Below are 12861 nucleotides of genomic sequence, written 5' to 3' on the forward strand. Positions count from 1 at the left end.
GGCCGCGGTAAATCAGTGAGAGGAAGAAAACAGACGAGTCAGGAAAAGTCTCAGTGAGAGAAAAGAGAGGGCGCCAGCCGCTGTCAGCCACCCTCAGCTGCTGCAAGATCTGCAGGGCAGAACAAGCTCAGGGGGCCTGGGCGTGGCCGAGACAAGGTTAACCGCAGGCCCCGGCTCCGCGAGGTCACAGGGGCCTCCAATGGCAAGGCCCCGCCCTCACAGCCCCCGCGTCTTCAGCCACCTGCAGCTTCAGAGTCGGCCAGGCCGAGAACCAGCGAGGCTAGCTGATGCTATCCCTCCCGACAGAAACGGGGATTAGGAAGGATCATCCTAGCAAAGACAGCATGGGCTGAAATTACCGAGGTCTCCCCTCCCGCCTTTGCAGCTCAGTCCAGTCATTGAAAACCAATGACAAACGCAGCCAATGCACCAACGACAGCACAGAAATAAGAGCAGCTGGGGTCCCCCCGACCTCTCGAACGGCCTCTACAGTTTTTCCAGACAAACCCCCCACACTTAGAGGTTGGATCTGTTACACACACATTGGATTTTCATGTGGTTGTACATGTTTTCCCTCTCCTTTTCCATCAGTTTAAAGTAAGTCACACGAAACATTTTTATCTTTCAATGTAAATATCAGGAGAATAAATAGCTCTAATAATTAGAAAGACTGCAAGCTTTTGCAAATCAAAAAGAAAAAAACAAAGATCTCGTTAATAACTAATATTTATGAAACATGTCACTACATGCCAGGCTTGGGCTAGAAGTTTTATCTAAATGTTCTCATTCAACTATGAGAACCAAGATCTGCCATGTAAAGGTACAAGATCCCAATGATGAATGTAACTGTACTCCATACTTTAAAAGTACCAATAAACTCAATAAGATTAAAATAAATAAATAAATGAATGAATGAATGTTCTCATGAACTCTACCAAATGCTGGAGGAAATAAACAGTGTTATACCCATCTGATAGATGGGAAAACTGAGGTTTGTTATTTAAATAACTTATTCAATATCACACACCTGGCAAATGATGAAACAGTTAATCCAACATAGCCAACATTTTTACACTATGCCTTGCCAGTTTTCCAAAAGAAGTTCACAAAGAACACAATGCCTGACATTTTTAAACATTCAGTTGTGACAGTAACCAAAAATCAAAACAAAAACATAATAATTTAGTATGTATTTGTTTGTTTATCAGGTAGAGTAACTAAACCTAATGTTGATAAGTTTATGGAAACACTGACTCATTTGTAAGGTATTGTTGAGACTGAATGATATAAAACCAGCTTTTTCAAAATATATAAAAATGTAATTTATGCGTACTCTTTGAAAATCTCCATTCCCAGGAATTACTTTAATGGAACTTTCAAACAAGAAAGGTAGGATAAAAAGACATTAATCACAGTTTTGTTTATGAGAGCTAAATATTGGAAATGGTATTGGTGGCCATTTATAAGCATTGCCTAAATAAATTATGAAACATCCATACAATAGAATATCACTCAGTCACCTAAAATAATGATGTTGATCTATATTTACAGACAAAGTGATTTCTATGAAAAATTGTCTAGTCAAAAAAGCAATTACAGAAACATATATAAAAATATAAATATTTATCAAACACACATGCAAAGCAAATTCTCTGGAAGAGTTATTTGTAACAATATGTTAGTGCTGAATTTCAGATTGTGGAATTTCTGGGAGCTTTTACTTTCTTTTGTGTATTTTTATGCGCTGTTTGATTCTCTTTGAATATGATCTATTTTTGACAACAGTAAGATTAGTCCCAGAAGAAAACAATTGTACATCTTTCTTTTTCTCATTTAGCTTTGTGTAGGGAATCCTTTAAAATACGAAAAAACACAATGAGGAGAATGAGTTTTAGTTGTGTGACTTGGGTTTTTTTTTTTTTATTTTATGGCTGTATTCGCTCTCTGTTGCTGCTGTAACAAATCACCACACGCTTAGCTGATCAAACAGCACAAAATTATTACTGTCTTGCAGTACCACAGGTCATACGTACAGACTCACAGAGCTAAATCCATGGTGTAGGCAGCACTGTGTTCCCATCTGGAATCCTTACTTTTTCAGAGAGTTCACAGAGTTCAGTTCTCTGTGGTTCTAGCACCAATATCTTGCAAGATGCTGACTATAGCTAAAGGTTGATCACAGCTTCTAGACGCTACCTCATTCTTTGGTTCTCAGTCCCCTTCCTCTACCTTCAATCCAGCAACACGGGGACAAAGTCTGGTCCTCACTCACACCTAACCTAACTTTTGCTTCCCTTTTTCACTTCTAAGGACTCATGTGGTGAAACCAAAATCACTCAAGTGATCCAGAATAAGCTTCGATGAAGCACATCCGCAAATTTCTTCACGCTATATAAAGTAACATGTTCATAATATCCAAGGATTAGGAGAGGACATCTTTGAGGAGTCATCTTTCTGCCTACCACAGTGGCTTGGACAAAATAAGTGTTGTAAAAGTAAAAGCTGACACAAGTTTCTCAGAATGCTTTACCTTTTGTGTTTTACCAAAATACATTTTTCATTCATGTCCCAAAAAGAAAGCCAAGTCTCCCCTACCTCCTTTATGATGTTATGAAGATAGTTTTTCTTCTTGGTTTTGTTTTCAAAAGTTAACCTCAATGGGAAGAAAGGAGCTAAAGGTGTAGGGAAGGTGGGATGGGTAGGGGAAGAGTAAAAAGGGAAAAGAAAAAAATGTGAGAGAATGAAAAGATGAAAATAAAGTGTTTGAAGATGGGGAGGGGAGGAGGGGGTGAAGGGAGGGCAGAGGTAAGGGGAAAAAATAAGAATCAAGACTGTCACGTAGAGGTACAAGATCCCAGCAATGAATGTAACTGCAATGTATCCCTAAACTGTACCAATAAACTCAATTAAAGCTGAAAAAAAAAAAGTTAACCTCATGAGACCTCTGTGAGATCGCAGTACAGGAGAGGTGATGGCTGGGTGGTATCATGGGGAGGCATAACCCTAAACATTTTGTCCCCGGGCTTGACAAAGGATGCCTTTAAAAACTCATGTGAAGCCCAGAATGGTGGTGACATCTATAATCCCAGCACTCTACAAAGCTGAGGTGGTAGGATCACAAGTTTGAACCCAGCTTGTACAACTTAACAAGACCTTGTCTCAAAATGTAGACGTATAAGTAAAGATATGGCTAAGGATATTATAGATCAGTGTGAAGGCCCAGAATCCATTCCCCACTACGAAAACAAAACAAATGAACAAACAAACCAAAAACAAGAATGTGGACTTGAACCATGAGCAAATGAGCTGAAAGCTGACATACTTTCTCTGAAGTTTTTGTTTGAATAAGACCCTTAAAACCTGGGGTACTACCCTAGAGAAGGAGTGGGGAAGAGATTCCCAATAACAGTACATTTCTGGCCACTCAGTGAGACGAGGGCACCTGAGTCAGAGAGAGCTGACTTAGAGAAAATGCAATGACACCTAGGCACCCCTATCTGTGACGTATCTACTACAGGAGAATGATAAGCACCATGCAGTAATTTGGGAAGGATGGATATGTGTAAAGTGTGTGGCATATACTCACAAAATTTAACACTGATATATGACAATGTCAATTGAGATGCATGAAAGCATGCAAGCATAAATTTCTAAAGAACTAATAAGATGACTAACTGTTACGTGTACTTTTGGTATTATTGAGCCATACTCAATTGTAATCTGATGAAAGACTCAGTACTGAGAAAAAAAGAGTCACTTTATGTAGAAAATTGGAGTCATCTATTTGATTCTTTCTTCTTTATTATTCCTGTAGCCAATTGGCCCCTAAGTCTTGTCATTTCTAACCTCAAAGTACCTGGAACAGCTTTCATTGTCCCTCCACTCCTACTACTCGGTATTTTTTTCCATCATCTGTCACCAAGATCAAACATGACAATCCTTCCAAACGGGTCTGCTGTCCTCCTTCCCAGCCCTCTGTGAGCCATTTATTCAGTGGTATCCCTCTGACTCACAATCTTGCCTGCCATTATACCATGGTGCTTATTCGCACCTACTTCCCTGACTTTGCAGCAGCAAGTCCTTCTCTCTAAGATCACTCTGGACTTGAACAGACACATCAAGTGAGACCTGTGAAGCGCTCCCAGTCCCCCTACATGGCCAGTTCCACCTTCCTTGCTCTCATCTAGTCTAATCTGCAATGCCCCTTTCCACATGACTTTCTTGCTGTGTTTACTATGAATTTCTTCAATAAGCCAGGAATTTCTCAAGTGCAGACACTGCCTCTTGTTCAATCTTGGATCCTTAGCTCCAAACCATTATTTGCCCTGTACAGTTGTTCTCAAGTGCTTCACCAAATAAAAACCACAGAAGATGCTATTCGGTAGTGAGGCTGTTGGTAGCTGTGATGGAAAAGGCCAAATTACACCCAGCACAGTTGATTCTTCCAGATAGACTCCTCAAGGGACAAAATCCTCTCTAGCTTCATCTTTCTCTAATATAGTAAAACAATGGAAGAGCACTTTTGACAACGAATACCGATGAATAAATCAAAGGAGATAGTGAGCACTAGATAGAAATTCAATGAACATTAGCAAAGTGCCTATGCTTTGCCTGTCACTGTGCCACAGACTAGCGTCTGCAGTCGAGCACAAGATTCAGGTACAGGAACCACACATGTTGGCTCGGATGTTAAATATCCCCCAGAATCCCTGCATTAAAGGCTTGGACCCCAGAATAGTGCTCCTGGGAGGTAACGGAATCTTTGGGGAGTTGGGTATTGTGAGAAATTCAAAGGTCACTGGGTATGTTAGAAGGGTACTAGGGTGCTGTGGACTCTTTCCAGGGGCCCTTCCTAGGCTCTTATTGTCCTGAACAAAGAACTGGACAGTAAACAAACCAGCAGGGTTTCACATTAATTAAAGGTATTAAAGGTAAGGAGAAAAGAAAAAGAATTGTTCTATAGAGCAAAGGCAGGCCAATTAAAATAGAAAAGGAAATACAATTTTGTATGCAGGGCAGCTACAGACAGAGAGAGAGCATTGAACACCATCCTTATAGCCTCATTTTGACATCAGATCAGATTGAGATCGTATTTCATTGTAGAAGAAAATGTTCCAGAAAAGGGTAGTGTTGAGCAATGGTTTTACAAGTGAAGACCTGTTTGATTCTGTGCCAGAAGAACTGAAGATAGCATTCTCTGATTGGTATCAGGCACGGCTGTCTTGTATCTCTATAGTGGACAGTCACAAGGGCTTGACCAGTCATTTTGCCATGTCCTAATCTCCTGCCTCAGGTGCAGTACCTTGAAGGGGAGTGTGAGACTCTAGTCTTTCCCTGTTTTTTTGTTTGTTTGTTCGTTTGTTTTGTTTTGTTTTGCTTTGCTTCCTGGCTCACTGAGTAAGCATTTTGCCCTTTCATATGTGCTGCCTCATCAGAAGACCAAATAAATGGGGTCATTCAGTCATGGTCTGGAACTTCTAAAACTGTGAGCTAAGGAAACCTTTTGTCTTTTGGGTAATCTCAAGTATTTTGTTGTAATAATAGAAAACTGACTAAAAGACCCCACAACATGGTTCTACACATGGGCTGGCAATGGAATCATGTTTAATCGGTAGTTAGAAGACAGTGAAGGCGCCATATTACACTCACTGGGCAGCCATTACCAAAACAAGTGTTTGGTAAGGATGTGAAGAAATTGAAACCTTCATAAAATGCTGGTTGGGATGTAAAATGAGGCATACATTGTGGAAAACAATTTGAAAACTCTTCATAAAGTTAAACATAAATTTAATATATCATCCAGCAATTCCACTCCTAGGTATGGACCCAAGAGAATTGACAGGAGAGACTCAAATACTGGCATGCTAATATAACATCGCTCCCAACAGTTAAGAGGTAGAAACAACCCAGTGTCCATCAACAGATGCATGTATAAAGTAAGTCTGATGCACACAGGAGTATTATTTCAGTGTTAAACAGAAGGAAATCTAAAACATACTACAACGAGGATGAACTTTGAAGGCATTATGTGGATTCAAAAGGACAAATATTGCATGACTCTACAGATTCCAGCAAATTTATAGAGACAGAGAGTTAAATAGAGATCACCAGGGGCTGGAAGGAAGAAAAAAAATCAGGAGTTGTTTTTTAGCAGGTACAGGGTTGAGATGATGAAAGTGTTCTAGAAAGGGATGGTGGTGATCAACGGCTATACAACAAGTGACTGCACTTAGTGTCACTGAACCGTACACTTAAAATCGTTAAGATGGGACCAGACGTCTAGGTGCACACCTGTAATCCCAGCACTCGGGAGGATGAGACAGGAGGATCGTTGTAAGTTCGAGACCAACCTGGGCTACACAGTGAGTTCCAGGGAAGTCTCAACTACATAGTGAGACCCTGTCTCAAAAAAAAAAAACAATCATTAAGATGGGCAATTTCATGTTATATATATCTTACCACACCAATAAAAAATGAAGGAAAGTTTCCATTCTATAAAGAATGGGATTTAGAGGGGAACTGGTAATAAATGTTACCAAGAAGTCATGCCTTTTGAACTGGACCACTAGGAGTAGGAGTTCACTAAAGGAAGAGGCAAAAAATCTGACTTTAAATTCTGGAGTTGCCACGTACTTTTGTGTGGCTCTCTTCCATCTATAAAAATGACAAAACGTTTACCATGAATTTGTGGTGAGGATCTCAGGATATCCTGAAAAGGCTTACTAAATCCCCTACAGGAGGATTCACTGCGAAAATTTGCTTGTTACGGGCTGGGGGTATAGGTCAGTGGTCGAGTGGTTGCCAACATACGTGAGGCCCTGGTTTTGATCTCCAGCACCGTAATCAACTGGACAACAAATAAAATCTACTCATAACCAAGTGATATAAGGTAGAATTATGGCAGGCGGGACCCTTATATTTGTAACAGTATTATCCAACCCAGGATATTTCCTGGAGTCTAGACACGATAAGCTTCTCTCCCTCCCATCCCACGCATGATGAAGTTATGAAAAATATAAGGGCAGACAAGGTGCAAAGGTGAAAGGGAAAGGTTTTGAATTATTTTAGTAGATGAATATTATCTAGCCATTAAACTTGAGAAGCAGGAAGATACGAAGAAGAAAAATGGGGAGGCATTTAGCATTCTGTTTCCTTCAGTTAATACATTATAAGTCGCACCTGTGATTTATAGCTGTGTAAATACACAGATACAAGAACAAGGACTGAAAGTCAATACACAAAGGGGAAAATCGCTGCTGCATAGAGATGGGTGGCTATGGGTCACATTTTTCTTTTTTATTTCATTTTGTGTTGTTCTATTATTTTTAAGATAACAAATGAGAACAAGATGAAAAGCATTCTAAGCCCTTCTTACATGTTTATCTTGCAGCTTCTTGGCTGAATACTTACCCACAACCCCTGCTGCCCACCAGCTTCTAAGGAGCTACAAGGCCTGTACCTTGAGGCCCTGGGGACCTAGAGGGCAGCATTTGCTTCCAGCAATGACATAAATGTGCACAGAACAAGTGGAGGGTTCTCCGAGGCCCCTTCAGGGGAAAGAGCTGCAGCCTTCTATAGATTTGTGACTCTGGGCTCCCAGGGACACTGAGGGCGTAAGAAGAGTCATGAAATTGTGTTTGGCCTTGGGCTCTGATTCAAAGGCCATGGCTTCTGGCTTCCGAGGGCTTGCCCTTCCCACTTGAAAGACAAGGTATTGACTCCCAGATACTGGCAACCTTCATTTTGATTTCCTTGAACGGGCTGAGTTAGTGCAAGGGCATTATTTCTCAGAGCAAGGCTTCCCCATCAGCCTCTCCAGACAGGGCTAGACCATAAACTATTTCAGCTGCTAAGCTCATAACTAGATCAAGGAGAGAAACTAGGAATGGCAGGTTGATTTTATGCCCTTGCCTCATCTCTCCAGTCTATCAACTCATGCAGCCCACATGTATTAGCGCCCTGACATATATCAGAAGCCTCAGCCTATAAACAGGAGAAACAAAATCGGAGAGATATCTTAATTTCACTGTGCAGTCAGAAGGCTGCAGATGAGAAACTTAACACTGTAGCTACATGGCCTGTTCCCTCAGCCAAAGCCTTGGTTCTGCAGCATGACTGCCCCGTCCCCAGACTACAGGCTCTGAGTATGCCTGTGCACAATGTTTATGCACCGGTGTGCCTGGCCAGGAGCAGGGGCGCTGACGTCCAGCACAAGCCCCACCACACTTTTCGCACAATCGCGGGTCCTTCTCCACACTGCAAGCAGCCCTTTGTTCCAATTCAAACAAAACACTAAGAGCCAGCAGGGGCTTTACCTGAGCACAGAAAGGCATCCTATGCCTGCCTGCCCATTCTGTATCTGGACAGCACAGAAATCTGCCTCTGAACTGTACAGCAAACGTCCAGGGAGGGAGGCTGAATATTTTATGTTATTTTCTTACAAAAGCTCCATAGACACTAACAAACTTCCCTAGGCCTCATTGAAATTTCAGACCAGATTTCCCTTTTAGGTTGCACAGCCAATGGTTCTTGCCTTGAGAAAGCTATTTGACAGCTCTCCCTTAGAATTTCCACGGTTTCTGACCCTTGGTAAGTGCCAGCCTCCACTTCTTCCTAACCACCCATCCCAGATGTACTACTCCATGGTCCTCAGTCCTGGCCCCTCCCTGTGCCCTGAGTGGCCCTTTCTAATAATGTCAACACGGGTCCAACTAAGCTGTCTGCCTGAATGCACAATTTTAAAACTATGCTTTAGAGTCCTGAAGCTATAGAACAGATAATACCACAATGTGTCTACGATGATTAATTCTATAGAATTATAAATCTGGTTTCTGGAAGGGATCATAGCCTTCATCAGGCACAGTTTTACCTCTTACAAAGAAAACTAAGCAATAGAGGTTAGAACGTTAAGTGACTGCTATAGTTTGAATATTTGTGCTTCCCCCAACTCCCAGAATCCATGTGTTGGACCCTCACGCTCATGTGATGGTCTTAGAAGTGGGACCTTGGCAGGTGATTAGATCAGGAGGGTAGAGACCAGAACTCTCCCCTTCTGGCATGTGCAGGTGTAGTGAGAAGAGGGCCCCCACCAGAACCCAAATATGCTGGCACCTGGCTCCCCAGTTCCAAGAACCTCAGCAAGTAAGGTTCTGTTGTTTAGAAGCCACTTAGTATGAGTCATTTCATAGCAGCCTGAACAGTCTAAGAGAATGACAGTATACAATTACACAAATCATTTCCTGCCGAAGTAGGAAAGCAGTGTACCCTTTATAATTTGTCCACCCAGGAAACTGCATTCAGCCACCCATCAGATGGAAGGCCCAAGCTTCCTTATGGAGATAGTGGTCCTGACAGTCTCCCTGACCAGCACATTGTCATAATGAGGATTTTTCAGTGCTTCCAGGCACTGCCTCTCCATGCAGAGCTGTGAGGGGCCCTTGTCAGAGAACACAGTGGGGAGAGAAGCATAGCGCAGGACGCTGAGTCTGAAGTCCACTGTCTGAGGTCAAAGCCTCCTTGGCCATTGCCCATTTTTATGATCTCAAGCAAATGTTTCAGTTTCCTGATCTGGAAAATGGAAACAGTAGTAGTCTGATTCTAGAAGGCTGCGATGAAGACCAAATAAGATGACTTAAGGAAGAAGTGTTTAATGCCACACTTGAGATATAACTTGAAAGAGGCCCTGCTGCCAATTCTACTAACAGCCTCCCAAGGTAGAGCTCCTCCATACACAGACCCTGCTTAGGAGGGTCAGGCTACAGCAAAAACCTGGGGTTCTGTCTGGTTTTCATGACAGCTGGCATCACCTAGCACATTCACAACTATTCCAGGAGGGAAAGACTGACTGAGCACAGGTGATAAGTATAAAAATTGCTAGGTCTACTTCATTTAAAAACCACATGGCAATTCCGCCATAATTCTGCGTTAATTGCATATTAATTACCATCTTGTTATAGCATCAATGAGCCATACATTTGATGTGGGAACCTGAAGCACAGATCACATGCTAAAACAGACTTTCTCCAACTGCTGCAGTGAAGGACACCTGATCGGTCTGTAGCACCAAGAGTTCCCGAGAAGCATCCCTTTACTGCAGAACTCAGTGGTTACTCAAAGTTTCTTCCAAATAAAGTTTCCTCTAGTGGAAGTATGGAAACAACAGCAAGAAGCATCTACTGCCAGTGACACCTACCCTCAAATCCATTGGATCAAAGTCTCTGAAATGACAAACCCCAGCCTACTGACCTCTTCCAGAGGTGACAGTCTAATTGGCTGCAAGTGTCTCAAAACGCTCCCAAGGTCATCGCCTCTGCCTCCTTCTTGGCTCTCAGAAGTTGACTCCTCCATATTTACTTCACTGAAATACAATCCCCAAAAAATAAGTCATGTGAGCCCAGCTGAATTTCTTGGTAGAGGAATTATGCATAACAAGACGGCTGGCAAGGTTATATCACTCCATGAAAGCTGTAATTTCCCCGCAATTGATTTCCTAAAGATAACTCAGCGTTTGCGTGCAGTGAAAGCTAATTTAACAAGAAAGATGAGTCTCTTCAGAACACCTTGATTGGCAATTGTGATAAATTCCTATAATTACTATTGACTCAGAGGAGGATTTTCATTTGTTAAGATGTTGCTGAAATGACAGTCCAGTGATGGCTTTAAACAGAGGAAATGCAAAGGGGAAAAAAAAACAGTGGCTTCTGCCATGAGCGGCACACACAGGGCAACTTGCTCGCTTTGAGTGTGGAATCGACATCAAGAGATTTCGGAAGAGTAATTTTTTGGTATTTGGGCAGCTGGTGATTGTTGGTCCTGGCGCCCTTAAAAATAAATAAATAAATAAACAAACAAACAAACAACAAAGGAAATAGAAATACCACATGCTGCTCCCAACTTCACAAAAGAAGTTCGGGGGATCGGCACAGTTACAGATATGTCTGAGTCTGTGAAAACCTCCCAAAATCTCAGCAAAACCCTCCTCCTCAGCGGTCCATCTGCACTGACTGAAAATTCTCAGAGGAACCATAGTTCATAGAGCCAGACAGTACAGCACTTGTCTAGCATGAATAAGCCCGGGGTTCAACCCCAGTTTATAACAACAACAAAAAAAAACAACTAAGTAAGAATTTCTCCTTGCTTTGTAGAATTTACAGGTGAAGCCAGTCTATGCTGATATACAGCACAGGTTTTTTATATAATTTTTCTATATAACTGTAAAACATTAAAATATAGATCACAATTTTGTAATTAAAGCCATTAATATTCCTAGGTGACCGCTTGCCTTCAGGCCATTGAACAGTTTTGGGAGACACACTAGGATTATCATTCTCATTAAAGATAAGGAAACTATGGCTCAGACATGTGCAGTGGCCAACATGAGATCTCAGACCACAGTTACTATCTAAGCCAAACACCGTGTTTTGAAATCTAAGACTCTTCCTACTGTGCCATGTCGATGGCAAAATTTTACAAACTAGAGACTCTTAACAAATTAGCATATTTTGCCTATATTGATATTTTTCTCCTCCATTTGAAAATTTCTTATCAGTAACTCTCCTTAGAGGCTTTGGCATTTCAAATGACATATATGTGTGTGTGTGCATGTGTGCGCACGTGTGTGAAAGAATATATGTATATGAAAGAATGAATATATGTGTGAATCCCCATGTGAATGAGTTCCTTTGTTAGGAATACAGAAAATATAAGCAAATATGCCACTTGCTTGCTGGTTCCACAAATATGACCTTAACATGCTGAGTCTCAAATAAAATTTTTAACTAAATTTATTACACGACAAAAGGTTATGTGATTGTTCTTCTTGGACAAGTTCCTTTCTTATTCTTGTTTTCCTACCCAGCAATTGGTAGTTTACCAAAGCTGGATTGCAGGAACCTCAGAAGGGAGAAGGGAAGCCGAGAAACCAGAAGCCCTTTTCATTGTGTTGCATTTTTATCTTGGCCTGATGTGGAGCCACGGACTGGAACCATCACAGCTGTGACTCCAAGGACGAATCTCACATCCACTCAGGGTCCGGGCGTGGGTCTAAGGCAGATTGGGCAGAGCAGTGGGAGAGGCAGATCTCGCTGGGCAGGAGCTAAGCAGGTACAGGATACACTGAGTAGGGAGTCCTGGTTTGGATCTAGATGTCCCCCCAAGAGCCTTGCGGCTCAGAAGCAGGGCTTTGGAACATGAAGCATGGTGTGCCAGGATAACTTGCAGCGGGGAGGTGGGGCTTGGTCACTGGAGCATGACCTGGAGGGGGGCACCTCCCTCCCAGACACCCTCCTTCACCACACCTGCTTCCTGGCTGCCGTGAAGTCCCGCTCACCATGCCTTCCTGCCGTGGAGCTGGCCAACCATGGATTAAAAGCATGGGCCAAAATAAACCTCTTCTCCTTAAATGTCTGGTATTTTGTCCCAGCCAAAAGGAAAGTAACTAAGATGAGGAGAGAAGCGACACTGTCTCCGGGAAGGGGCCTGGGTAGACAGAGGCCTCCATCTAAGCCCAGGCCGGGGCAGCACGTGGGAGAAGGCTGGGTCTGAGAACAGGCTAGGTGCACAGAGCTTATCACTGAGGAGACGGTCTGAAGGTCAGGTTCCGATGGCGACAGCAACCGGTTCTCCAGGGCTGGAGGCAGGGACAGGTGGAGGTCTGGACACGCTGCAGCGGTGGCCTTGGAGCTCACCAGACGTGGCCCCCTCCAAGCTGCGGCAGGTAGTCTTTGAGGAGTCACTGCCCAGAGACCCTGCTGGTGCCCATGCATGGGGACATCCTGCAGGAGGCTTCATGCTCCCACCACAACTCAGGGGCCCCGCTTCCACGCAGGTGTCATGGGACAGCCAGCAGGACTTCCAGGCCTG

The 12861-nt window shown here is 42.8% G+C and overlaps 1 non-coding gene across 1 annotated transcript; it reads left to right on the plus strand.

Annotated features, from left to right (window-relative positions):
• The first annotated feature begins 10689 nt into the window (after positions 1-10689).
• LOC117286829 lies at positions 10690-10823 on the plus strand. The gene has a single exon (XR_004517928.1). It is a non-coding gene; the product is annotated as a U11 spliceosomal RNA (small nuclear RNA).
• The last annotated feature ends 2038 nt before the right edge of the window (positions 10824-12861 follow it).

This window comes from Fukomys damarensis, unplaced genomic scaffold (assembly GCF_012274545.1).
Source record: "Fukomys damarensis isolate Sample0158 unplaced genomic scaffold, DMR_v1.0_HiC HiC_scaffold_18, whole genome shotgun sequence".
NCBI lineage: Eukaryota > Metazoa > Chordata > Mammalia > Rodentia > Bathyergidae > Fukomys > Fukomys damarensis.